Genomic DNA, 27,334 nt, shown 5'->3' with positions numbered 1-27,334 from the left:
CCCCATCATGTTTCCCAGGCTTTGTGTGCCCATTGGTGGACCTGGGACTGGCATGGCTGATGCCATCCGGTAGAGGGGAGGGAGATCAGTGAAAGTTTGCTGATCTCTTCTTCCTTTTAATGACTCAATAGTGATGTGTATAACATCCCTTCCTGGTCATGGTGTCACTTTTCCCCAGCCAATATGGCTGGAAAAGAAACAAATAGAGTGTCCTGTGCACCATTAGCTTCACTGGAAGACAAGTGAAACATCAAGGGTTTATCAGACCCCCTAATGTCTCGTTAAGGAGACTGTGTCACCAAGTGCAAATAAATTAAAGTTGCACCCAAGCATTTTAACCTCAAAAATGTTTAAGCCCCCATCCTCACATACATGCACCGGAGGCATTTATGTGCAAAATCATTAACTAAAATACACATGTTACCTTTTGCCAAAAACATGCCTGATGGGTAGCCCATTATTCACCAATCAATACTCTATACTGATAACCAGTAGGGGCTTTTAAAGCTTTGCCCATGGAAACTTTAGTGTACAGAAGTTTGTCACCGTTTCCCTGGCACGCCTAATTTTAAGCCTTCACATTTTTGGTATCTGTTCACTTAGTTCAACCGCTACTTTTCATTGCACTAATATTGTGTAAAAAAAACAAATTGTAACTACCACGATTTTATTCTCCATGTTGTTTGCTTTCAGAAAAATATAAAATGTTTGGGGTTTATGCTTCCATGAGCTTGTATAAGCATACTTGTCAGCCAGAGGCAAAGCGTAATAAAAGCAGCATTAAAATCACATTCTAACCTATAAACATTGGTACACCATTTTGTTTATATACTTTTTATTTTGTAAAAATGGTTTTCCAAACACCCTTCAGCATCAAATGTGCCTGACATAGGTCATATCTGATTTGATTCAACTATTATCTTTAATTACAGCACATGACGTTACTGGGTTGCTATTGCATTCCCTTTTCTCATATGCCCCAATACTTAGAAATCAGTACCACAGTCTATTGTTATATATTGTATCCACCTAGTTGTTCCTTTTAATCATGTGAACTGAAACTTGAAGGCTGAATTAGCAACAGGAACTACGGAAAATACCATTGTTTTATGTGAGAAATTAAACTCAGAGATGTCAGTCTCTTTCTGTAGAAACAATCATGGGAAGTTTGTCATAACTGTGTAGAAGGGGAAATAAATTTGAAATTGTCAAATAATTGTTCATGTTTTATAATGTGAAAGAGAATCTGAATGTTTCCTTTTGGCATGATGTAGGTATTTGAAAAACATTTTTATTAGTGAATGAAAAATGATTATCAATTCTGGATGTTATATGAATGTGGCTGAACTGCTCATCTTAAATAGTATACAGCTCAGTATACTACATATTGTGACAGCTCCTGTGTTAAGCATGTACTGTATGTATTAGGTACATCAGATTTAAAGGGAATCACTGTCCTTCTGTTATTCAACAGGACTCTATTATATTGAAGCAGTCACTGTACTGGCAGCTATAGTTTTATAGTCTTACCACCACTTTCCCCCAAGTCCAGTTGCACACAGGACTTGGGGGAGAGCTGTATAGTTGCCCAATGCCTCACCCCTCAGTAGTCCATATATGTATTATCGCAGTGGATGCAGGTAGCTAGAAACCCAGTGCATTCCAAAACTTAGCAATAGTACTAAGCCAGCACCATTGAGCAGAGTTATCTCTAGCCCAGCAGTACCCGCATAGTTCTCATGTCAATTTCATCTAACAGCTTCTGAGAAAACTGCATTGGCCAAGAAGTGCCTCTCCAGAAAGTGGCAAATATAAGGGATAATTTACCTTCCACTGACACCAATGTAAGAGGCAGTTTTCCTCTCACTGACACCAAAGTAAGGCAACATTTGCCTTTACTGACACCACTGTAAGGAATAGGGATGATCGAACAGTTCGGGCCGACCATCGGTTCGACCCGAACATTGGCTGCTCGAAATTTGGCAACCAGAACCGCCCAAAATGCAATGGGACAGGAACTGGGCTTTAAAAGCCCGTGATTGGACCAAAAACTTCAGTAAAAGCCAATTGAGGGGGCAGGAGTCTGCTAGGAATGTGATTGGAGTGACTAGGGGGTCCAGAGGCCAATCAGTAGTGAATACGCCCCCCAGTATATAACTTAGCCCCACCAAATCTCTAGCACTGTAATAGAGAGGCTGTGGAATAGAGTGGAAGCATTTCTGTTACTCCTGCTGCTCCAGTGTCATTTTGCAATTATTAGTGTGAGGAAAGGGATATGCCGTGTAGTTAGGGTACTATATACCACTATAGTTAGATTCAATAATCTAGTTTCTGTAGGGAAAGTGTTGGAAGTGTCAGGGTTAACGTAATGTAGTTTAGGGTGAACTGACACTGACTGCTATGCCAGGGTGACCAAACTCATCCATGTCAGGGTGACCGCTAGAAAAAAAAAGATCATTTTTCTTAGAATTTTTAGTAGAGCAGGGATGGGGTTCCGCTCCTTTCACACCTGGGCGTTTTTGTTTCAGGCATTTATTGGGCTTTTTTGTGGACGTCTTTGGAGGCAGGCATGACATCTGAACTTCTCTATAGGGGTATATATACACACACACACACACACACACACATTATATATATATATATATATATACACATACACACATATAGGTGTGAAAGGAGCGGAACCCCATCCCTGCGCTACTGACATAATTTCATTAGCGCAGGGATGGGGTTCCGCTCCTTTCACACCTATATGTGTATATATATATATATATATATATATGTGTGTGTGTATATATACCTCTATACAGAAGTTCAGATGTCATGCCTGCCTCCAAAGACGCCCAAAAAATGCCCAATAAATGCCTGAAACAAAAACGCCCAGGTGTGAAAGGAGCGGAACCCCATCCCTGCGCTACTAAAAATTCTAAGAAAAATTATCTTCTTTTCTGTTTCTGGACATGCTACAGAGCTGAAACTTCACAGGTACACTTTTTAGACCCCCCCCCCCCCCCAGACACTAAATCCAAAGAAATCACTCTTTTTTTTTTTTCAATAATTTTTTCAATAATTGGCTCGCTATCAAAAACGACAATTTTTAAGAACTTTTTTTTGCCTGATTCATAGTCCCTGGGGCATGACCCAGAACCCTAGGCGCTTTTTAGGGGCATTTATTGGGTTTAGGGCTTCAAAATTGTGTTTTTTGATTACCAAAGTTTGGGTCCCATTGATTTCAATGGGGTTCTGGAATCCGGACCCAAACTTTTGGGAAGTTCGGGTGTTCTGGCCAAACCAAACTTTTCAAAAGTTTGATCATCCCTAGTAAGGAATAGTTTTTTCTCATTAAGATTTTTATTGAGATTTTCAAAAGATAACAATAGAGTATGCTCACGCAGGAGTTCTGTCAGTAACATTTTTTCTTTTTCTCATTAAGATTTTTATTGAGATTTTCAAAAGATAACAAAAGAGTATGCTCACGCAACAGTTTTTACTTATACTGATGCAAAGACAGTTATTCTGTTCACTGACCATCAACACTGGGGCATTCTTCATCCCATTGACCACTGGGGCCTAAGGCATTTTAGATTTCAAACTTTAGATTTTGATATGAAGATGACAATTAGAACCTCTGTCATCTTTGTTTTTCTATCCGTTTTCCTTTTAGGCAGATTCACTCTCTATTAGTCTTGGTGACGGTTGTCTCTGAGACTTAAAGAAAAATCCAACATTTTGAGCTCTCACTAAAACTTGAATAGTGGGGGCATGTTTTTAATGTTGGACACTTGTTGTCTAAGTGGGCATTTCCCTCACTTTGTTGAATATTCCTCTCTATTCCTGTTGGAATTAACGGAACAGGAAGTTAAGCGAAATTACCTTAGTGGGATACACATGGTGAAAAAACTTTGACAGGCATTGTAACTATTAGATACTTTAAAGCTGAACTTCATCTTTTCTTTAACTTTACATAGTTCATAGGGTCAGCTTGGCCCAAACTATGTCCATCACTAATATTTAAGGGTGCTAGATGTGCGGTATAAACTGTATGTAGCTAAGGCTACATACAGCATACCGCATTGTGTTCCGGGTTTTAGCCGATAGTTCCATCCTCATTCCTGGAGCACAGTAGAGTCTATCACAGCGGTGCTCAGTCATTCAGAGTATGCGATGTATTCTGTCAAGGAGGGGGGCTGATGATGTCACAACCTCTGACTCAGAATTCTTTTTCGCAGGTAATAACTTTATTTGGAAATTTATTTAGACGTCAGAGTCACTCTAAATCACTGTAAGTAAAAAAGTAAATTTTTTTAAGTCTTTTTTGGTAATTCTATATTTATTTATGTAAATTACAGAGAACTTTTTAAATCAACTGCATCCAAAGTTTCTTCTTTGCTCGTTCATGATCATTTCTATTTTTATATCTGCACTTATTTTTTACTTCAAATCTTTAATGATAACTTTTAATTTAGCTCTGTCTTTGTTTGTCCTTTCCCCAGAATTTGGCTGTTGATTTATTCATACTTTTTTTTTTTTACCTTGCTTTGGACCTGTGTTTGATATAATTTATTATAAACATATACATTATGTATATGCCATAGTACATTAAAATCAAAGCTTAATTAGAATTGTAACTTACCACTGGATAGCTTGTATGTTTATTGACATTCTGGGGCAAATATAGTAACTGTTGTTCCAGGCAGACTGGCATCCCCCACACCGAATCTGTTCTGGTGGGTGTTTGTTGTATACCACCACATTGGTAGATGGTAATGAGCACTTCATGTAACTTCTCAAGAGTGTGAGTGTGTTCACTATCATGTACAAAGATATCCAAACTACTGCAAGCAATGTTTGAATCAGACACATCATACATGAAACAATTATGTATTATGTAGCTCTTAGACTGGTAGGCTTCATAGGTGCATAGAACTGTTTACATATAATTATATCACATAACCTATGTCTAGTCTAAGACTTGACCAAGGAAGATCAGAGCTCACCTCCATATTTAACCTCTTATCCAAAACTGCACATAACTACACCTTCCTATAACACTTAGGAAAAAAGCACACTACTAGTAATTGGAGTAAAATGGTCAAATCAGACTTTTAATTAAACATAAGCTTATAAATAACAAAATATACCAATAAACATATCATTCCAAGTAACAATGGTTTCAGGTCTTTGAAGGTACCATATAACTAAAACTTTGTGTCTGTGGCACCAGTTAGCTAAGTTATGACCCTAGCTGCCAAACACCGCCTCGAGGACTAACCTAGCTGACCTCAGACACCCACTGGTCTTACCGCTACCCAGTCACTATGCACTAAACTGTACCAACTAGAGGACACCATACCTAAGAAGGGTCCCCACTGTTTGACCAATAACACCAGGTTAAGATCCCCAATAAGGACCCCAAACCACCAAAGAACAACAAAAGAAGTACAACAGTAACTTCCCGAAAAAATAGGGCGGGAGGGAGGGGCTTTCTTCTGACTATTTCTTCTCTGCAAGTGAACCTAAACCACTCCTCCCTAGCACTATACTCTCCTGCTCCTCCCACCTCATCTACTTGACCAATCAGGTAAGGGTCAGTACTGACCATACCACTTAATATAGTTAACCCCTTCTGCCTGGTTCCCCATCCAACCAATCATGTATGCCCTCTGCCTATTTAATTCTTTCTCAGCTCCAGGAATACCTTTAAAGCATTATATTTAACCACTTCAGGTCTGGAAGGTTTACCCTCCCTTCATGACCAGGCCTTTTCTTTGTGATATGGTACTGCATTACTTTAACTGACAATTGCACGGTCGTGCAACGCTGTACCCAAAAAAATAAGGAACATTGTGTACATATGTACTCCCCCCCCCCCCCCCCCCACAAATAAAGCTTATTTTGGTGGTATTTGATCACCTCTGGGATTTTTAGTTTTTGCGCTATAAATAAAAAAAGACAGACAATTTTGAAAAAAAAAAACAATATGTTTTACTTTCTGCTATAAAACACAACCAATAAAAAAATATAAAAAATCTAATTTCTTTATCAGTTTACACCAATATTAATTCTGCTACTTATTTTTGGTAAAAAAAAATCCCAATAAGTGTATATTGATTGGTTTGCGCAAAAGTTATAGCGTCTACAAATGATGGGCTAAATTTATGGATTTATGAAATTTTGTATTATTTTTCTATTTTATTATTTTTTTTTAACTAGTAATGGCAGCGATCAGGGACTTATAGCAGATAAATCGAACACTAAATTACACTTTTGATACTTTTTTGGGAACCATTGACACTAATAAAGTGATCAGTGCTAAAGATATGCACTGCCACAGTACTAATGACACTGGCAGGGAAAGGGTTAACATAAGGGGCGATCAAAGGGTTAAATGTGCACCTAGGGAGAGTTTACTAACAGTGGGGGAGGTGCTTTTACTGTGGGAAGGCAGAGATCCGTGTTCCTGCTTAGCAGAAACACAAGATCACTACCTTTCCTACTGACAGAACGGCGATCTGCCTTGTTTACATAGGCAGACCGCCGTTCTGCTTCTCTCCCGAATGATCACTCGGTGGCAGCAGACATCAAGTCTGCCAGACCCGCTGATTGGCTCCTATTGTGTTTAATCACAGCGGGTCACTAGTGGGGTGTGTGCGCCCCTCAGACCCTGAAGTGCAGGATCCCGTACAGGTACGTGATTCTGCGCAGACAGGCCACCACTCCGCAGTAAATGAATATTGGGATCATCGAAGGGACTAGATCACTTTTAACTATAACCATACACAGTTGTACCCAGATCTGAAAGATCCGACTGGCCAACAAATAAAGCTGTTCACAAACAGAAATATTATTGCATGCCAAATATCCACTCTCATGCTGACATCACAATACTCACATCACAGATCAGGATTACTGTCTGATATTTTCTTACTTTGACACAACACAGGTAGCATTCTAATAAGTATTATCAGCTGGTACTACTTCTATGTTTGCTCCAGCATAAAAAAGGAAAACGTTTTACCCACAGTAGCCTTATGTGTGCCTCTTTCTCCAGAGCCACTCTGTCTTTTAGTTATAAAAAAAAAAATGTAATGCTACATTAGCAAAGGGTCATTTTCCCTTGTGTTTTAAATCTTCATTCCACAACCTTATATAGAATAAAAAAAGAAAAATGGTGCCCTGTTATATTAAATAAGCATACTGTAACACAGTATAATTTCCTGTGATAAAACAAAAAAAATTGTACTACAACATATAATGACATCAATCATATATATACACACATTAAAAAACTTTAAATGCTAAATCCATCCAGTGATCAATGTACTCTCAAAATATACTGTAAATATAGTGTCCACAAGATATTGCAGGCACTATATTTATATTTTGAGAGCACACTGATCACTGGATGGATTTTGCATTTAAAGTTTTTTTTTGTAATGTGTATTGTATCTCACAAAAGTGAGTACACCTCTCACATTTTTGTAAATATTTTATTATATCTTCTTATGTGACAACACTGAAAAAATGACACTTTGCTACAATGTAAAGTAGTGAGTGTACAGCTTGTATAACAGTGTAAGTTTGCTGTCCTCTCAAAAAAACTCAACGCACAGCCATTAATGTCTAAACGGCTGGCAATAAAAGTGAGTACACCCCTAAGTCAAAATGTTCAAATTAAGCTCAAAGTGTCAATATTTTGTGTGGCAACCATTATTTTTCAGCACTGCCTTAGCCCTCTTGGGCATGAAGTTCACCAGAGTCCTCTTTCACTCCTCCATAACAACATCATGGAGCTGATGGATGTTAGAGACCTTGCGCTCCTGCACCTTCTGTTTGAGGATGCCCCACAGATACTCAATGTAACGCTCCTGCGTTTTTGTTATAGTGAGCTGGATTTGCAGCTGCAGAATCTCCACTCAGTAGTCATGTAGAGATGTGTTGAATTACCAGATCCAACTCTCCAGACTCATCACTGTGGACCCACCTGCTTCAGCATACAAATACACATACACTCTATAAGATGTTCCTGGAGTGATAGGATGTATATGACAGTATAGAGGTGATGTGCTGAAGGGACAGGCGTGAGCAGTGATAGCAATGATAAGCACTTGATAGTAATGTTCAGGAGGTAAGGACAGCAGATGACATATACAGGAGAGACTAACCCAGTGCAAGGATAGATGGTAGTAGACTCAAGAGCTAGCAATCTATGTAACAGTGTAGATGATAGGATTAGTAATGCATAGATAGTAACAGTCCTTAATGTGCAGAAGTAGATAGTGTAAGTTTGTTATGAAGGAATCCCCTGTGGGGTACTTATCACTAGTGAGGTTAGTAAGTAGAAGGGTCCGGTAGTAAGGGAGTGATCCGGTAGCGAGATACGGGATCAGTAGCGAGGTTCCGGTCTGTTCCAGGTAAAGAGAATAGCTGGAGGCTCCGGCAGCATAAGACAAGGCTGTTAAGCATGCGGTTTGAACGAACAACCTGTGAGAGAAAGCCGGCGATTGAAATAGCCGCTCAGAGCGGCGCTCAGTGATGATGTCATGCGGCTTAAAGGTATATGCGTTCCACCTAACTGAAAAGGTGGGACGCAATATGCAATGAAAAATGGGCAATAAGGGTACCAAAGGTACCAGAATCTTACACTCAATAGGGTTAAGTCTAGGGACATGCTTGGCCAGTTCATCACCTTTACCCACAGCTTCTTTAGCAAGGCAGGGGTCGTCTTGGAGGTGTGTTTGGGGTCATTATGTTGGAATACTTCCCTGCGGCCCAGTCTCCGAAGAGAGGTGATCATGCTCTGCATCAGTATGTAACACTACATGTTGGCATTCATGGTTCCCTCAATGAACTGTAGCTCCCCAGTCCCGGCAGCACTCATGCAGCCCCAGACCATGACACTCCCACCACCATGCCTGACTGTAGGCAAGACACACTTGTCTTTGTACTCCTCACCTGGTTGTTGCCACACACGCTTGACACCATCTGAATCAAATAAGTTCCTCTTGGTCTCATCAGACCACAGGACATGGTTCAAGTAATCCATGTCCTTAATCTGCTTGTCTTCAGCAAACTTTTTGCGGGCTTTCCTGTGCATCATTTTTAGAAGAGGTTTCCTTCAGGGAGGACAGCCATGAAGACCAATTTGATGCAGTGTGCGGCATATGATCTAAGCACTGACAGGCAGACCCCCCACCCCTTCAACCTCTGCAGTAATGCTGGCAGCACTCATACTTCTATTTCCCAAATACTTCCTCTAGATATGACGCTGAGCATGTGCACACAACTTCTTTGGTCGACCATGGCAAGGCCTGTTCTGAGTGGAACATGTCCTGTGAAACCGCTGTATGGTCTTGGCCACTATGCTGCAGCTCAGTTTCAGGGTCTTGGCAATCTTCTTATAGCCTAGGCCATCTTTATGTAGAGCAACAATTTTTTTTTCAGATCCTCAGAGAGTTCTTTACCATGAGGTGCCATGTTGAACTTCAAGTGACCAGTATGAGGGAGTGAGAGCGAAAACACCAAATTTAACACACCTGTTCCCCATTCACACCTGAAACCATGTAACACTAACGAGTCACATGACGCCGGGGAGGGAAAATGGTTAATTGGGCCCAATTTGAACATTTTGACTTAGGGGTGCACTCACTTTTGTTGCCAGCGGTTTAGACATTAATGGCTGTGTGTTGAGTTATTTTGAGGGGACAGCAAATTTACACTGTTATACAAGCTGTACACTCACTACTTTACATTGTAGCTAACGTGTCATTTCTTCAGTGTTGTTACATGAAAAGATATAATAAAATATTTACAAAAATGTGAGGGATGTACTCACTATTGTGAGATAGTGTATATATGATTAATTGATGACATTATATGTTGTGGTAAGTTTTTTTTTTTACCACGGAAAATTATACAGTGTTATTCTTATTTAAAGGAACAGCGCACCTTTTTTCCCTTTTTATTTATGTTTATTAGAGTGATTGAGTATACTTTTTGCAGGGTGGTATCAGCAGTTCTAAGCGCATACACAAACACTTTCCTTTTGCAGTCACTCCTTTTGCAAAAATTCCTTTAGCAGCACATGGGTTTATATTCATACATTCTACAACCTTGTTCTGCATTATGGCAAGCAGAGAATGGCACCTAAGCCATTCACCTTTATTAAACCCCATAATAACTAACAGCTGCAAGAAAAGTATGTGAACCCTTTGGAATGATATGGATTTCTGCACAATTTGGTCGTAAAATGTGATCTGATCATCATCTAAGTCACAACAATAGGCAATCACAGTCTGCTTAAACTATAAACACACAAAGAATGAAATGTTGCCATGTTTTTATTGAACACACCATATAAACTTTCACAGTGCTGGTGGAAAAGTATGTGAACCCTTGGATGTAATAACTGGTTGAACCTCCTTTGGCAGCAATAACTTCAACCAATCGTTTCCTGTAGTTGCAGATCAGACATGCCCAACGGTCAGTAGTAATTCTTGACCATTCCTCTATACAGAACTGTTTCAGTTCAGCAATATTCTTGGGATGTCTGGTGTCAATTGCTTTCTTGAGGTCATGCCACAGCATCTCAATCGGGTTGAGGTCAGGACTCTGACTGGGCCACTTCAGAAGGCGTATTTTCTTCTGTTTAAGCCATTCTGTTGTTGATTTACTTCTATGCTTTGGGTCATTGTCCTGTTGCAACACCCATCTTCTGTTGAGCTTCAGCTGGTAGACAGATGGCCTTATGTTCTCCTGCAAAATGTCTTGATAAACTTGGGAATTCATTTTTCCTTCGATGATAACAATCTGTCCAGGCCCTGATGCAGCAAAGCAGCCCCAAACCATGATGCCCCCACCACCATACTTCACAGTTGGGATGAGGTTTTGATGTTGGTGTGCTGTGCCTCTTTCGCTACACATAGTGTTGTGTGTTTCTTCCAAACAACTCAACTTTGGTTTCATCTGTCCACAGAATATTTTGCCAGTACTGCTGTGGAACATCCAGGTGCTCTTGTGCAAATTGTAAACGTGCAGCAGTGTTTTGTTTGGACAACAGTGGCCTCCTCTGTGGTATCCTCCCATGAAATCCATTCTTGTTTAGTGTTTTAAGTATTGTAGATTCGCTAACAGGGATGTTAACATTTGCCAGTGACTTTTGTAAGTCTTTAGCTGACACTCCAGGATTCTTCTTCACCTCATTGAGCAGTCTGCGCTGTGCTCTTGCAGTCATCTTTACAGGACGGCCACTCCTAGGGAGAGTAGTAGCAGTGCTGAACTTTCTCCATTGATAGACAATTTGTCTTACCGTGGACTGATGTACAGCAAGGCTTTTGGAGGTACTTTATAACCCTTTCCAGCTTTATGCAAGTCAACAATTCTTAATCGTAGGTCTTCTGAGAGCTCTTTTGTGCGAGGCATCATTCACATCAGGCAATGCTTCTTGTGAAAAGCAAACCCAGAACTGGTATGTGTTTTTTATAGGGCAGGGCAGCTGTAACCAACGCCTCCAATCTCATCTCATTGATTGGACTCCAGTTGGCTGACATCTCACTCCAATTAGCTCTCGGAGATTTGATTAGTCTAGGGGTTCCCATACTTTTTCCACCAGCACTGTGAATGTTTACATGGTGTGTTCAATAAAAACATGGCAAAATTTCATTCTTTGTGTGTTATTAGTTTAAGCAGACTGTGATTGTCTATTGTTGTGATTTAGATGATGATCAGATCACATTTTATGACCAATTTGTGCAGAAATCCATATCCAAAGAAATCCAAAGGGTTCACATACTTTTTCTTGCAGCTGTATTTAACTGATTTACTGAATCACAAGATTTGCAAGCAGTGTGAGTTTTAGGTCAGATTTTGCAAATCAATGATAGACTAACATTTTAACACCTTAATCATCATTACTTGAGAAACAGGCTATATGTCGTAATGTTGTTAATGTGCAATAGTTACCATAAAATTTATATAATGTAATGGCAAACTCTGAATAACCGTATGCAATGCCAAATATTGTAGGAGGGAAAGACAAAGATTAACTTTACCAGACCTATGTGAAACAGAATTAGCTGGGGTTAGTCATCTTTTTTCCCCAAAGTCAGAAGTGAAATCCAAATTATGCTTTGTGGGGTTTTGTGTGAATAATAGTCCTAAACAAATGATTTTCTGAACAGCACAATAAATAATGACTTGAACATCTTAATAATCAGTTAGGCTGGCCATAGGTATTTACCACGTGAAGACTGGACTGCTTCACCCCCTTTTTGTCCAGGTCATTTTTCAGTTTTCACACTTTCAATGACAATTACTCATTCATGCAACACTGTACCCAAATTAATTTTATATACATTTTTTTGAGACAGGTAGATCTTTCTTTTGGTTGCTTTTAATGTTTATTTTTTTCTATATAAAAGACATTTTGAAAAAAAATAAATTTTTATAAAATAGAACATTTCAGTGCTACATTACAAAAACCCAAAACAAATATGTGTATATTATTTAGTATGTGTGAAAGCTGTAGAGTCTACAAACTATGTTACTGTATACCGTATATACTCGAGTATAAGCCGAGTTTTTCAGCACATTTTTTTGTGCTGAAAACGTCCCCCTCGGCTTATACTCGAGTCAAGGAAAAAAATGTCCTCTCCGACGGGTTTAAGGTTTAAAAATGGCGCCGCCCGTCGCATACATGTTACCGCGCACGCGCCGCCGCCGCTCGTGTAATTTCGGCTATTGCCGGCGCCGCTCGGGAGAGGCCGGGAATAGCCGAAAGTATACGAGCGGCGGCGGCGCGTGCGCAATGACGTGTCAGCGCCGGGCGGCGCCATTTTTAAAATGAAGGCGCCTCTGGAACAGGTAAGTGAAACAGCTTCACTACCTGCCATGGGCTGCGGGCACACTACAAGGGATGCAGTGCTGCGGGCATGGTCCACATGTACCATGCCCACAGCACTGCATCTCCTGTAGTATGCCCACAACCCCGGATCCTCTAGTACCATGCCAGTACCCTGCAATCTCCTGCACCATGCCAGTACCCTGCAATCTCCTGCACCATGCCAGTACATGCATTCTCCTGCACCATGCCAGTACCCTGCAATCTCCTGCACCATGCCAGTACATGCATTCTCCTGCACCATGCCAGTACCCTGCAATCTCCTGCACCATGCCAGTACCCTGCAATCTCCTGCACCATGCCAGTACCCTGCATTCTCCTGTACCATGCCAGTACCCTGCATTCTCCTGCACCATGCCAGTACCCTGCATTCTCCTGCACCATGCCAGTACCCTGCATTCTCCTGCACCATGCCAGTACCCTGCATTCTCCTGCACCATGCCAGTACCCTGCATTCTCCTGCACCATGCCAGTACCCTGCATTCTCCTGTACCATGCCAGTACCCTGCATTCTCCTGTACCATGCCAGTACCATGCATTCTCCTGCACCATGCCAGTACCCTGCATTCTCCTGTACCATGCCAGTACCCTGCATTCTCCTGCACCATGCCAGTCACCCTGCATTCTCCTGCACCATGCCCGCCGCCCTGCATTCTCACCCTAGGCTTATACTCGAGTCAATGATTTTTCCCATCTTTTTGTGGTAAAAGTAGGGTCTCGGCTTATACTCGGGTCGGCTTATACTCGAGTATATACGGTATATTAGAAAATTGATCAATTCTGATGTTCTGAATGCCTATTTCAATTTTTGAGGCCCCAAAATGTCAGGACAGTAAAAATACACCAAAATGACCCCTTTTTTGAAAGTGCACAGTCCAATGTAAAGGCATGGTGAGATTTTTGAAACTATACTTTTTTTGCCACAATTCTTCAGAAAATGATGAAAGTATATATATATATATATATATATATATATATATATATATATATATATATATATATATATATATATATATATATATATATTTATTTATTATTATTTTTTTTTTTTAACTGCTTGCCGACCGCCGCAAGTAGATTTACTGCGGCGGTCAGCCCCTACCAGGCAGAGTGACGTTAATTAACGTCACTAGCCTGGGAGGGTCTGGGGAGCGAGCGCGCGCCCTCGGAGGCGCGCTCCCGCTCCCGCGCGGTCACGCACCCCCCCGCGCGTGTGACCAGCGGACCCGATGTCCGCCGGCCACTCGGCGATCGTCGGGGGAAGAGGGAGAATGTCAGGCAGCTTGTGTAAACAAGCCACCTGTCATTCTCCTCGCTGTAAAGACACTGATTACACGGATCTATGTATGTAGATCCGTTGATCAGTGTCCTTACAGCTAGAGCCACAGCCAATCACAGTAAGAATCACGCCCCTAGGGACACACACAGCCCCTCCCTCCCAAATAAAGTTAACCCCTTCACTGCAGGTGTATTTTTACAGTAACAGTGCATATGTATAGCACTGATTACTGTAGAAATGTCACTGGTTACCCCAAAAGTGTCAAAAATGTCAGTCAAGGGTCCGATCTGTCCGCCGCAATGTCGCAGTACCGCAAAAAAAAAATCGCAGATCGCCGCCATTAGGCGTTAAAAAAAAAACAACAAAAATGACAAAAATCTTTCCCTTTGTTAGTAAACGCGATAACTTTTGCGCAAACCAATCAAAATACGCTTTTTGCGATTTTTTTTACCAAACATAGGTAGGATAAAACAAATTGGCCAAAAATGTTAAAAAATTTTGATTTTTACATTTTTTTTTTTGGGGAATTTCATATAAAAAAATGTGAAAAATATTGCTATTTTTGCAAAATTGTCGCTCTTTTTTTGTTTATAGCGCGTGATCAAAAAATCGCACAGGTGATCAAATACCACCAAAAGAAAGCTCTGTTTGTGGGAAAAAAAGGACGTCAAATTCGTTTAGGTACAGCGTCGCACGACCGCGCAATTGTCCGTTAAAGTCGCGCAGTGCCGAATCGCAAAATACCCCCTGGTCTTTTAGCAGGAAAATCCTCCGGGGCTTAAGTGGTTAAAGTGTCATTTTACCAAGATGTTTCCCAAACATGGCATAGGCATATTTACAATTACACTTCAAAACACATTCAGCTACTTTTCTCAAATATGGAAATTCCACATACGTGACATCTTTTAACTATATAGAGGGACCCAAAATCTAAGAAGCACCTTTAGGCTTTCTAGGGGCATAAATTATTCATCTAATTTTCTGATTACCTATCACATTTTTGAAAGCACTGGAGCACCAGGAAAGTAGAAACAAAATTACCCTATTTTTGAAAGCAAACACTCCAAGGTATTTTTAAGAGGAATTGTGAGTGTTTTGAAAATTACATTTTTTTGTCACAAATTCTTGGAAAATTTGAAAAGGAAATTTAAAATGTATTTTTTTACACAAAGTTGTCAGTTAATTGGATATTTCTAACATACAGCATGGACATACTTAGAATTACATCCCAAAACACATTGTGCTACTCCTCCTGAGTATGGCGATACCACATGTGTGAGACTTTTTCACAGCCTGTCCACATTGCAGGACCCTAAACCCAAGGAACACCGTCAGGCTTTCTAGGGGCATACATTGTGCATCTAATTTCCTGACTACCTATCACATTTCTGGAGGTCCTGGAGCAGCAAGACAGTGGAAACACCAATACAATTACCACAAAGAAACACTCAATGTATTTTGTAGGAGGCACAAAACACCTGTACGTCCCTATGAGGGTAAACACGGTCCTCACACAGGGTATGCATTGATAAACCCTGTGTGAATGAAGACTGGGATTGGTGTGGCGGTGATCAAGAACACTGTAACTGGCTGTACAATTAGGCCTTGGCTGCACAATTAGGCCTTGTTAACATGGTGTGTGTCAATCCATACACTGTGCAAGGACTTTGTTTAGCCGCATGGGGATACACAGGTGTTACATGCATCCATGCCAGATGGTCCGATTGATGTTTATTGGGATGCAACAGCTGCATGGACACAGCTCCTGCTCCAAATCTGACATCTATGGTGATGCATGTCCCTGAACTTAGACTGTCTGTATTCCAGCCTTACACCCGCATGGATGTTTAGATTAGAAGCAGTGGTTGTGTCTGTGCAGCCAGTACATTCCAATAGACATGAATGGGGCTGCCTGCACAGGGATGTACAGAAAACCTGTTCATCGCCTTGTGGGTAAACATGGCCCTTGCACTGAGTATGCATTGATAAATGTGAACAAGGCCTTATGGTAACACTGGGACTAGTGCCTTGGTGTTCACGGACATTGTGATTGGCTGCACTATTGTGGTGTGTGTGAAATGGCTTATTTACATTTGTGGTTGGTGGGGGTGGTAAAAGCCCAATTTTTACCACCCCCCTTTACCTGCTCTCCCTTTAGCTGGGAAAGTAACAGCTGGGGGAGTACACATGCCATAGCAGGAATTAAACTCCTTTCATACTCGGTGGGCACTACCGCCTGCTGAGGTGCCTTTTGAGTGAACGGTGATACAATGTAATTGCCCTGCAACTTCACACAATCAAGCAATTAGAGCAGGGGTGTCAAACTCAATTTCATTGCAGGCCGCATTAACATTATGGTTTCCCTCAAAGGGCCGGTTATATCTGTAGGATTAGATGTCAAGAGCACCCCACGCCCTCTTTTACCCTTTTACCCTTACATGAGATGTCAAGAGCCCTCCACCATCAGAAGTCAAGAGTCACCCACCCTTCCTTCCATCACAATGCACCCCCTTACCTTGTGCTACTGCCAGGAAGAAGATGCGGATGGAGGACCAGAGGAGGGATGGAGTCAGCTTACAGAGTCTGCTGAATACTGAGACCAGGGGAGGCAGAGATAAGGTGGTGTTGTGGCCGCACAGAGAGGTGCAGGATCTGTAGGAGGAGTTCTGCCCTTCTCTCTGCTGAAAACTGCTGAGAAGGGGGGGGGGGCGGGGAGATGAGCCTTTCTACAGCAGCACAGAGAAGCACAGGATCTGGCAAAGGAGTTCTGTCCTCTCTGCTGCCGACTACTGAGACAAGGTGGGGGCAGAGACAAGGGGGGTGCCGCAGCTGCAGGAGAGGTGTGAGGGCCACATGAAATGGCCTGGGGGCCGAATTCGGCATGCGGGCCTTGTGTTTGACACCTGTGAATTAGAGGATTAAAACAGGCAGTGAGGAGGTGATACAACCCCTCCTCTTGAATGCTCTTTAACCATTTGCCTCAATTGCGTGAAATCACATACCTGTACGTTATTTTGTGCAATAGCTACTGGGTGGCACATGTGCGCCGCCAGAGGCGCGATCACACACTTTTTGGACACAGGGGATGCCATGTCCACCAGCCACCCGCGATCATTCCCCAGAGAGGTGGAACGGCGATCTGCCAATATAAACAAGACAGATCGCCGTTCTAACAGGGAAGAAGATGGAGATCCTGTTTTCCTGCTAAGCAAGAACATGGATCTCTGTCTTCATCCAGTCAGAGCATCCCTCCCACAGTTAAAAAGCACCCCCTAGTGACACATTTAACCCTTTGATCGCCCCTGATGTTAGCCCCCTTCCCTGCTACTATCATTAGTACAGTAACAGTGCATATTTTAATGAACTGATCACTGTATAGTTGTCACTGGTCCCCAAAAAAAGTGTCAAAAGTGTCAGTTAGGTGTCTGATTTGTTGGCCACAATGTCGCAGTGCTGCCAAAAATTGGTGATCGCCGCCATTAGTAGTAAAAAAAAAATAATAATTCCATAAAAAAATCCCATCGTTTGTAGGCGCGATAACCTTTACGCAAACCAATCAATGTACGCTTTTTGGGATTTTCTTACCAAAAATATGCAGCAGAATACATATTTTTACATAGATTTTTTAAATTTTTTATTAGATATGTTTTAACCACTTCTGGAAGATTTTCCCCCAAATTAACCAGGCCATTTTTTTGCGATTCAACACTGTGTTATTTTAACTGACAATTGCGCGGACATGCGATGCTGTACCCAAATTAGGTTGATGTCCTTTTTTTCCCACGACAAATAGAGCTTTCTTTTGGTGGTATTTAATCACCTCTGCGATTTTTATTTCTTGCGCTATAAACAAAAAAAGAGCAAAATTTATATTAAAAAAAAAAAAAAGAAACAATATTTTTCACTTTCTGCTATATAACATTCCCAATTAAAAAAAAAAAATCAAATTTTTTCATAATTTTAGGCTAATTTGTATTCTGCTACATATTTTTGGTAAAAAAAATATCCCAATAAGCGTATATTGATTGGTTTGCGCAAAAGTTATCACGTCTACAAAATAGGGGAAAGATTTATGTAATTTTTATTTATTTTAATTTTTTACTAGTAATGGCAGCGATCAGCAATTTTTAGCGGGACTGCGACATTGTGGGGGACAGATTGGACACCTAACTGACATTTTTGACACTTTTGGGGGCACCAGTGACATTACTACAGTAATCAGGGCTAAAAATATGCACGGTTATTGTATTAATGACACTGGCAGGGAAGGGGTTAACCCTGTGGGTGATCAAAGGGTTAAATGTAGGCCTAGGGGGTGTTTTCTAACTGTGTGTGGGTGGGCTTATGGAATCAACACAGGGATCTGTGTTCCTAAATAGGAGGAACACAGGAGCCCTGTGATGATTGCTAAGAGAACAACAGTCTCCTGTGTTTACAACAGCAGACCGCCGTTCTCTCTCCACGGGGAGTGATTGTGGGTGCCCGGCGGCAATCGCGGACAAATGCCCCAAGGATCAGCTTTCCCGCTGGCGTCCCCAGGAGCGCTCCCACAAAGCGCCGTACAGGTACCGTGTTTCACAGCAACCCGTTGACCTGCCGCCATATATCTGCTGGGGCTGGTCGGCAAGTGGTTAAAGCAGAAAGTAAAAAAAGAAATATATATATATATATATATATATATATATATATATTTTTTTTTTTTTTTTTTTCAAAATTAATCGCCTCTTTTTTTCGTTTATAGCGCAAAAAACAAAAACCGTAGAGGTGAGAAAATAAGGACTTCAATTGTATTTGGGGTACAGCGTCGCATGACTGCTCAATTGTCAATTAAAGTAACGCAGTGCCATATTGCAAACAATTGTCGGTCATTAAGGGGATAAAACCTTGGTTAAAGAGTGATCCAAATGCAGATCACTCTTCAGAGAGCACCACAAATATAAATGAGCCCCCCCGCCCCAAAAAAAAAGATCACTGTCACCAGTTTCAGTGCAGTATCAAAATACAGATTGCTCCTGGATCCATGAACCTACACTATACAGTATCTGACAAAAGTGAGTACATCCCTCACATTTTTGTAAATATTTTATTCTATCTTTTCACGTGACTACACTGAAGAAATGACACTTTGCTACAATGTAAAGTAGTGAGTGTACAGCTTGCATAACAGTGTAAATTTGCTGTCCCCTCAAAATAACTCAACACACAGCCATTAACCACTTTAAGACCAGAAGGATTTACCCCCTTAATGACCAGGCCCTATTTTGCAATTCGGCACAGCGTTACTTTAACGATTGCGAGGTTGTGAACCTAAATAAAATTGATGTCCTTTTTTTCCCACAAATAGAGATTTCTTTTGGTGGTATTTGATCACCCTAGCGATTTTTATTTTTTGCGCTATAAACAAAAAAAGAGCGACAATTGTGAAAAAAGAACAATATTTTTCACATTCTGCTATATGACATTCTCAAAAAAAAATATTTAAAAATCAAAAATTTTTAACATTTTAGGCCAATTTGTTTTCTGCTACATATTTTTGGTTAAAAAAAAAATCGCAATAAGCTTATTATGATTGGTTTAATCAAAAGTTATTGCGTCTACTAACTACAGGAAAGATTAATGTCATTTGTATTGTTTTTTTTTTTACTAGTAATGGCGGCGAACTGTGATTTTTTTTTTGCGGGACCGACATTGCGGCGGACAGATCGTACCCCTAACTGAATTTTTGGACACTTTTTGGGGGAACCAATTACATTACTACAGTAATCAGTGCTAAAAATATGCACTGTTACTCTAATAATGACACTAGCAAGGAAGGGGTTAACCGTATGGGTGATCAATGGGTTAAATGTGAGCCTAGGGGAGTGATTCTAACTGTGGGGGGGGCGTGGCTTGTGAAATAACCATAGAGACATGTGATCCTATATAGAAGGATCACATGGGCTCTGTGATCATTTCAGGGAGAAGAGCGGTTGGCTGTGTTTACAACAGCCGACCATCCTTCTCTCTCAGCGGGAAGTGATCGCGGGTGTCAGACGGCAATTGGAGCCGCCTCACCAGTGCATCGGATTCCCCGCTGCTGAGTTGGTTCACGCAGGAGAGCCACCCTGTCGCAGTAAATCTGCGGTGGGTGGTCAGGAAGCGGTTAATGTCTCAACCACTGGCAATAAAAGTGAGTACACCCCCAAGTGAATATGTCCAAAATGGGCCCAATTAGCCATTTTCCTTCTCCGGTGTCAAGTGACTTGTTAGTGTTACAAGGTCTCAGGTGTGAATGGGGAGTAGGTGTGTTAAATTTGGTGTTATCACTCTCACTCTCTCATACTGGTCACTGGAAGATCAACATGGCACCTCATGGCAAAGAACTCACTGAGGATCTGAAAAAAAAAGAATTTTTTGCTCTACCTAAAGATGGTCTAGGCTATAAGAAGATTGCCAAGACACTGAAACTGAGCTGCAGCACGGTGGCCAAGACCATACAGCGGTTTAACAGGACAGGTTCCACAGGTCGACCACAGAAGTTGAGTGCACATGCTCAGGAACATATCAAGAGGTTGTCTTTGGGAAATAGACGTATGAGTGCTGCCAGCATTGCTGCAGAGGTTGAAGGGTTGGGGGTCAGCCTGTCAGTGCTCAGACCATACGCCGCACACTGCATTAACGTGGTCTGCATGGCTGTCTTCCCAGAAGGAAGCCTCTTCTAAAGATGATGTACAAGAAAGCCCGCAAACAGTTTGCTGAAGACAAGCAGATTAAGGACATGGATTACTGGAACCATGTCCTGAGGTCTGATAAGACCAAGATAAAATGATTTGATTCAGATGGTGTCAAGCGTGTGTGGTGGCAACCATGTGAGGAGTACAAAGACAAGTGTGTCTTGCCTACATTCAAGGATGGTGGTGGGAGTGTTATGGTCTGGGGCTGCATGAGTGCTGCCGGCACTGGGGAGCTACAGTTCATTGAAGGAACCATGAATGCCAACATTTAGTGACATACTGAAGCAGGGCATGATCCCCTCACTTTGGAGCCTCGGCTGCAGGGCAGTATTCCAACATGATAACGACTCCAAACACACCTCCAAGATGACCTCTGCCTTTCTAAATACGCTGAGGGTAAAGGGGATGGACTGGCAAAGCATGTCTCCAGACCTAAACCCTATTGAGCATCTGTGGGGCATCCTCAAAACGGAAGGTGGAGGAGCGCAAGGTCTTAATTATCCACCAGCTCCATGATGTCGTCATGGAGGAGTGGGAGATAACTCCAGTGGCAACCTGTGAAGCTCTGGAGAACTCCATGCCCAAGAGGGTTAAGGCAGTGCTGAAAAATAATTGGTGGCCACACAAAATATTGACACTTTGGGGCCAATTTTCACTTAGGGGTGTACTCACTTTTGTTGCCAGCGGTTTAGACATTAATGGCTGTGTGTTGAGTTATTATGAGGGGACAGCAAATTTACACTGTTATACAAGCTGTACACTCACTACTTTACATTGTAGCAAAGAGCCATTTCTTCAGTGTTTTCATATGAAAAGATATAATAAAATATTTGCAAACATGTGAGGGGTGTACTAACTTTTGTGAGATACTGTATGTAACAGTATGATTCTCTGTGAATGTGTATGTTTGTCTGAGTTCAAAAGGCAGAAAATCATATTTTTCTTACATGGTTTGTGTAGAAAGAAAGAAAACCGTGATTTAAACTGAACATTTGGGTGTCAGTGTCCTTGGTAAAAGGATTCGTTTCCACGTAGTTCAGTGTGATAAGTACAGCTGCAAGGTCAGCATTGTCATAGTCAAGCACAAACAACTTTAGTAAGGTTATAACAATAATGACCTTGATTTTTAAAAGAAATAATATAATAATCTGAAAAAGTTAGAGAACTGAATTTTAAGTTCAGTGGCAAGAAAAAAAAAATCTTCTTTTTAACACTGTGCTGGACCAGTTTTGAGCCTGATAATAAATATGTCATGTTGGTGATCCATGGGGATTCTGCAGTGTCCCGATGGTAAATCTAGTCATATAAACATAACTGCACCACTCAACTTCCAAAAGACCATGTCACACTGGCAATAAAGTAACATATTGCAATCAGCAGAATAATCTAGAAGAGCCGTCCACCTACCTCTATTGAAATGCTCACCTGATTACCTCTTTTATAGAGTAGCTTCCTCCCTAGCAAGAGGCAGTGAAGGTGCAATAGCCTAACAAGATGACATTTTTTCAAATCATTTACAGTCCAGTCCACAATACAGAACTCTCCAGTGTTCACTATTAAGCTGGCCATACATGATACAATTTTCTTACTCAATTTCCTTTAGATTCACATTAAACTATGTATTGTAAGGGCCTGCCTGACTGCATACAAATTGAAAATGTTTAGATTTGACCTTATATTATATGGTTTTGGTCAATCTAAAGGAAAATCGTACAAGAAAATTGTGTAATGTATGGCTAGCCTAAGTCCCGGTTCACACTATGGTTCAGTGCTATGGGAACCGTTCTAATAGGAAGTCGCTCCAACTTAGAAAATAGTTCCTGTACTACTTTTGACAGAAGTCAGAGCGACTTGCATTGACTTCCATTATGTGAAGTCCGTGCAAGTTGTCCCCGAAGTCACAGTGCATGGCGACTTCACTAGTCGCCCCCGAAGTCAGACTTGCTTAGGTTGTTTCTGACAAAAAAACAAACAAAAACAAAACAGATGTCTCTATTTTATGCATCTGCAAATATAAGTGGAAATTTGATATCACTGTGTTTAGCAATTCTGCTCTAATCTATGGGAGGACTGGCATTGGGGCATGCCACCAAATGCTTTACCACTAGTCAGCAGTGAAAGCACAATAAATGGAACCAGGTGAATCTGCCCCAGTTTGATTTGGCAAGGGTTTCAAAACAGAAGCCGACTTTTTTATTTTTAAGGAAAGCCTTGCAGAAAACAAAATGTATGGGAAAGGATCTATAAGTGATCACAGCCCCTTAACTCAAACTAAACACTAAAATCAACCACTTGACTTCCTCGAGATTTACCCCCCTTCATGACCAGGTCATTTTTTTTTGCGATATGGCACTGCATTACTTTAACGGCCAATTGCACGGTCGTACGAAGCTGTACCCAGATAAATTTGTTGTCCTTTTTTCCCACAAATAGAGCTTTTTGGTGGTATTTGATGACCTCTGCATTTTTTTTTTATAACAGCTAGGAAGTTTGTCAGTTTTTTCTATCTCTCTCCCTACAAATGATTTATAATAAATGAACACATGACTGCTCTGAGTGCCCCTTTCAATGTTACACATGCATTGTGATTTTTTTTTTTTTTTGCATTGTTTGTTTCATAATGTGTCACTTAGATTGTTATCCCTAGCCCTAAAATTACATTTTCTCTGTATTTTTAGCTCTACGCTTCCAGCAGTATGCTCTAGCCTCTAATTCATCCACATGTGCATTCCTGGATTGGTTATTTTTTTCTTTTGACTTATCTGGATGTTTACTGTTGTCAAGATCTTCACAGATTTGGAATAAACTTCTCAGTGATCTTCAAGGTATCATTCGGATCAAATCAACTGCCTGCAAACACTACTGAGATCGCTACAGTGTCATAAGTTCAAACGTATTTTTCTGTGTATAACCTGTCCCATATGAACCTCTCCTTTTGCTAGCTTTGAATGGATCTGTGAAGGAGTTTTCTGTATATTCATTGCTTTGTTGGGAGCTCACATAGTTTAGAGCTAGGGACCAAACTTTGCAGTGTTGCTTTAAGAGAGCAGCGTGGCTTCACATGTATTTGCAAATGTATGCAACAAATTCTTTATATGTAACCTAAAATGTTGAAATAGTTTATTTAGGCTTTTTGTGCTGACTAGCTGGATCTAGTGCAAGGGAATTTTCATATTCATGTAAGAGCTGGGTCACCTAAAGGATATGTATTTTCTCCAAATTGTTCAGAAATTCAAACTTGTCCGAGGCAGCTGGACACCCACCAAAAGCAACTGAAGCACTTGACCCACAGGAGGCGCTAATTTTTGGGTCCCCTGGGTCTGGATGTCAATGACCTTTCACGCTCCTCTTACACACCAAGGCAGGGAGGGAATATTTATTGTAACAATACACAATAATCCAAAGACCAATCTGCAGCATATGCTCAGTCTCCCTGAGGACTACATCTCCCACAAGTCCTTGCTCCACCCAGCTGGCTCTGTCCTTTTCCAGGCTGCACAGCAGCAGCATTTACATCACCTTTTCCAGGGGGTGGGGGAAATTTCTTCCTGGTGCACACAGCCCTGCAGCATCTGTGTCCTCTCTCTGTCCCCTCTCTCCTCACACAGTCGAGGGGAAAGAGAACAGCTACATCACATGTGACACTGTCAGTGAAAACCAGGTCGATGCAGCTGTAGTCCAGGCAGTGCCTTGGACTGCGGCTATGTAACAAAGATACAAAACTCACACTACTTATGCCAATTCGTCCATATTTTTGAATATGTTTGTCTTACAAAGAGCTACTTTGATGTATGCAGTTTTCCCGATATTTAACATGTAATTTGTTCATGCTAGGAAAGTTGAGTGCTGGAAAATATATTCTGTATTTGGTGAATTATCTTGTGGTGATCCCTTACTAGTTTAAAATTGACTGGCTGAGCATTTAAAATGATTGTGAAGTCAGAAGGCTTTTTTTTTTATCTTAATGCATTCTATGTCTTAATATCTCTAAATACTTACCTCTACAAGGCAATCCCATGTTACTCACCAATGTAAGTTGTGAGGAATTTGCAATCTGGAGCTCCAATTGTCTTCATATTGTCACGGAACCATGAACCAGACGTACAACAACAGATAAGTGAAAATAAGACAGCTTTATTGAAAAACAAGCTATAAAGCAAAAGTCCAAACGGATGGCGAAACCGATGCAGAGTCTTTGCGAAGCCAGGGGTCTGGAACCAGCAGGGTAGTCAGACGAAGCCAGGATCAGGAACCAACAGGGTAGTCAGACGAAGCCAGGATCAGGAACCAACAGGGTAGTCAGACGAAGCCAGGAACAGGAACCAGACGTAGCAGCAGTCTTAGTAGCATGTGAACACAGGAGGACCAAGCAGGGAACTGAGCCACAGACCTCCTATATATATGAGCTAGGCATCCAGCTCCTCCCAGTGGGAAGGAGGAGCCGCAGGGTGGGAGGCTACAAGAAACCCAGAAACCAAGATGGCCGCCAGCACATGTCAAACGAAGGAGAACAGCAAGGAGGTAAGACCATGACAGTACCTCCCCCTCAAGGGCCCCTCCTCCGCGGAGTAAAGAACGGTTTTTGAGGGAAGCGTGCATGGAAGGCTCGGAGCAAGGCAGGAGCATGGACATCTGCGGAGGGAACCCAGGAACGCTCCTCAGGACCATAACCACGCCAATGAACCAAAAACTGCACCCGACCGCGGACCAGGCGAGAGTCCAGGATATTGCTCACCTCATACTCCTCACGATTGCCCACTTGGACCGGACGAGGCCGAGGAACCGAGGAAGTGAAACGATTACACACCAGTGGCTTCAACAGGGAGACATGAAACACGTTGGAGATCCGCATGCCAGGAGGAAGCGCAAGGGCATAGGCTACCGGATTTACCCTGCGAAGCACTCGGAAGGGACCAACAAAGCGAGGCGCCAGCTTGGGAGTGGGCACTCGAAGGTTGAGGTTGCGGGTGGACAACCATACACGGTCTCCGGCCTGGTAGGAAGGAGCAGGCGCTCGTCTGCGATCAGCCTGGAGTCTCTGGCGCTGCGCAGAGACCTCAAGGGACTTCTGGATCTGTACCCAAGAAGCACGTAGAACGGAAAGGTGATCCTCCACAGCCGGAATATCCTGGGGAGAGAATACCTCCGGTAACACGGCAGGTTGGAACCCATAGTTGGCCAAGAAGGGAGACGTCCCAGAGGAAGAGTTCACCGCCGTGTTCCTGGCAAACTCAGCCCAAGGCAGGAGGTCAACCCAATTGTCTTGGTGATCGGAGACATAGCAACGAAGGAATTGCTCCAAGGCCTGATTGGATCGTTCTGCGGCCCCATTGGACTGAGGGTGGTAGGCCGAGGAGAAGGAGAGATGAATCCCCAACTGGGAGCAAAAGGCGCGCCAGAACCTGGACACAAACTGACTCCCCCGATCCGACACAATCTCCTTGGGCAAACCGTGCAACCGGAAGACCTCCCTGGCAAAAATCGTGGCCAACTCCTGTGCAGAGGGTAACTTCTTGAGAGGAACACAGTGGCACATTTTGGAAAACCGATCCACAATCATGAGAATGACCGTATGGCCTCGGGATGCAGGGAGGTCCACAATGAAATCCATCCCCAGGTGTGACCATGGGCGCTCCCCGGTGGCTAAGGGTTGCAGAAGACCCACCGGAAGGTGCCGAGGGGACTTACTCTGGGCACAAACGGAGCATGCCGCTACATATGCGGCGATGTCGGAACGTAGGGAAGGCCACCAGAACAGACGTGAAACAGCCCAGGACAGCTGATTCTTTCCAGGATGCCCCGCGGTCTTGGAGTTATGGTAGGTTCGCAACAACCGAGTGCGCAACTCCTCAGGCACAAAACATCTGCCGTTGGGTCTCCCAGAGGGAGCACCGGCTTGAGCCGCCAAAATCTGCTCACCCAGAGGAGAGGTCAGGCTGGTGCGAATGGCGGCCAGGATCTGATTCGGAGGTATGACCGAAGTCGGAATCGACTCCTCCCTGGACAGGTCGGAGTACTGCCGTGATAAGGCATCCGCCCTGATGTTCTTGGAACCGGGTAGGTAGGAGACCACGTAATTAAAACGTGACAAGAACAGAGCCCATCTGGCCTGACGTGGTGTCAATCTCTTGGCCTCAGAAAGGTAGGTCAGATTCTTGTGGTCCGTCAGGATGAGGACCGGAACCACCGAACCCTCGAGCAAGTGCCTCCATTCTTTAAGAGCCTGCACGATGGCCAATAACTCCCTGTCACCAATCTGGTAGTTGCACTCAGCAGAAGACAGTTTCCGGGAGTAAAACCCACAAGGAAGCAGAGGACCCTCTGGTGTTCTACGCTGAGACAGAAGGGCGCCTACTCCCGTCTCGGACGCGTCCACCTCGAGGACAAAGGGCAACCCAGGGTTGGGATGCGACAGAATCGGAGCCGACACAAAGGCGGACTTTA

The sequence above is a fragment of the Pelophylax lessonae genome (assembly GCF_965119305.1).
Source record: "Pelophylax lessonae genome assembly, chromosome: 3".
Lineage (NCBI taxonomy): Eukaryota > Metazoa > Chordata > Amphibia > Anura > Ranidae > Pelophylax > Pelophylax lessonae.
The sequence above is the reverse complement of the archived record's forward strand: the minus strand, read 5'-3'. Positions refer to the sequence as shown.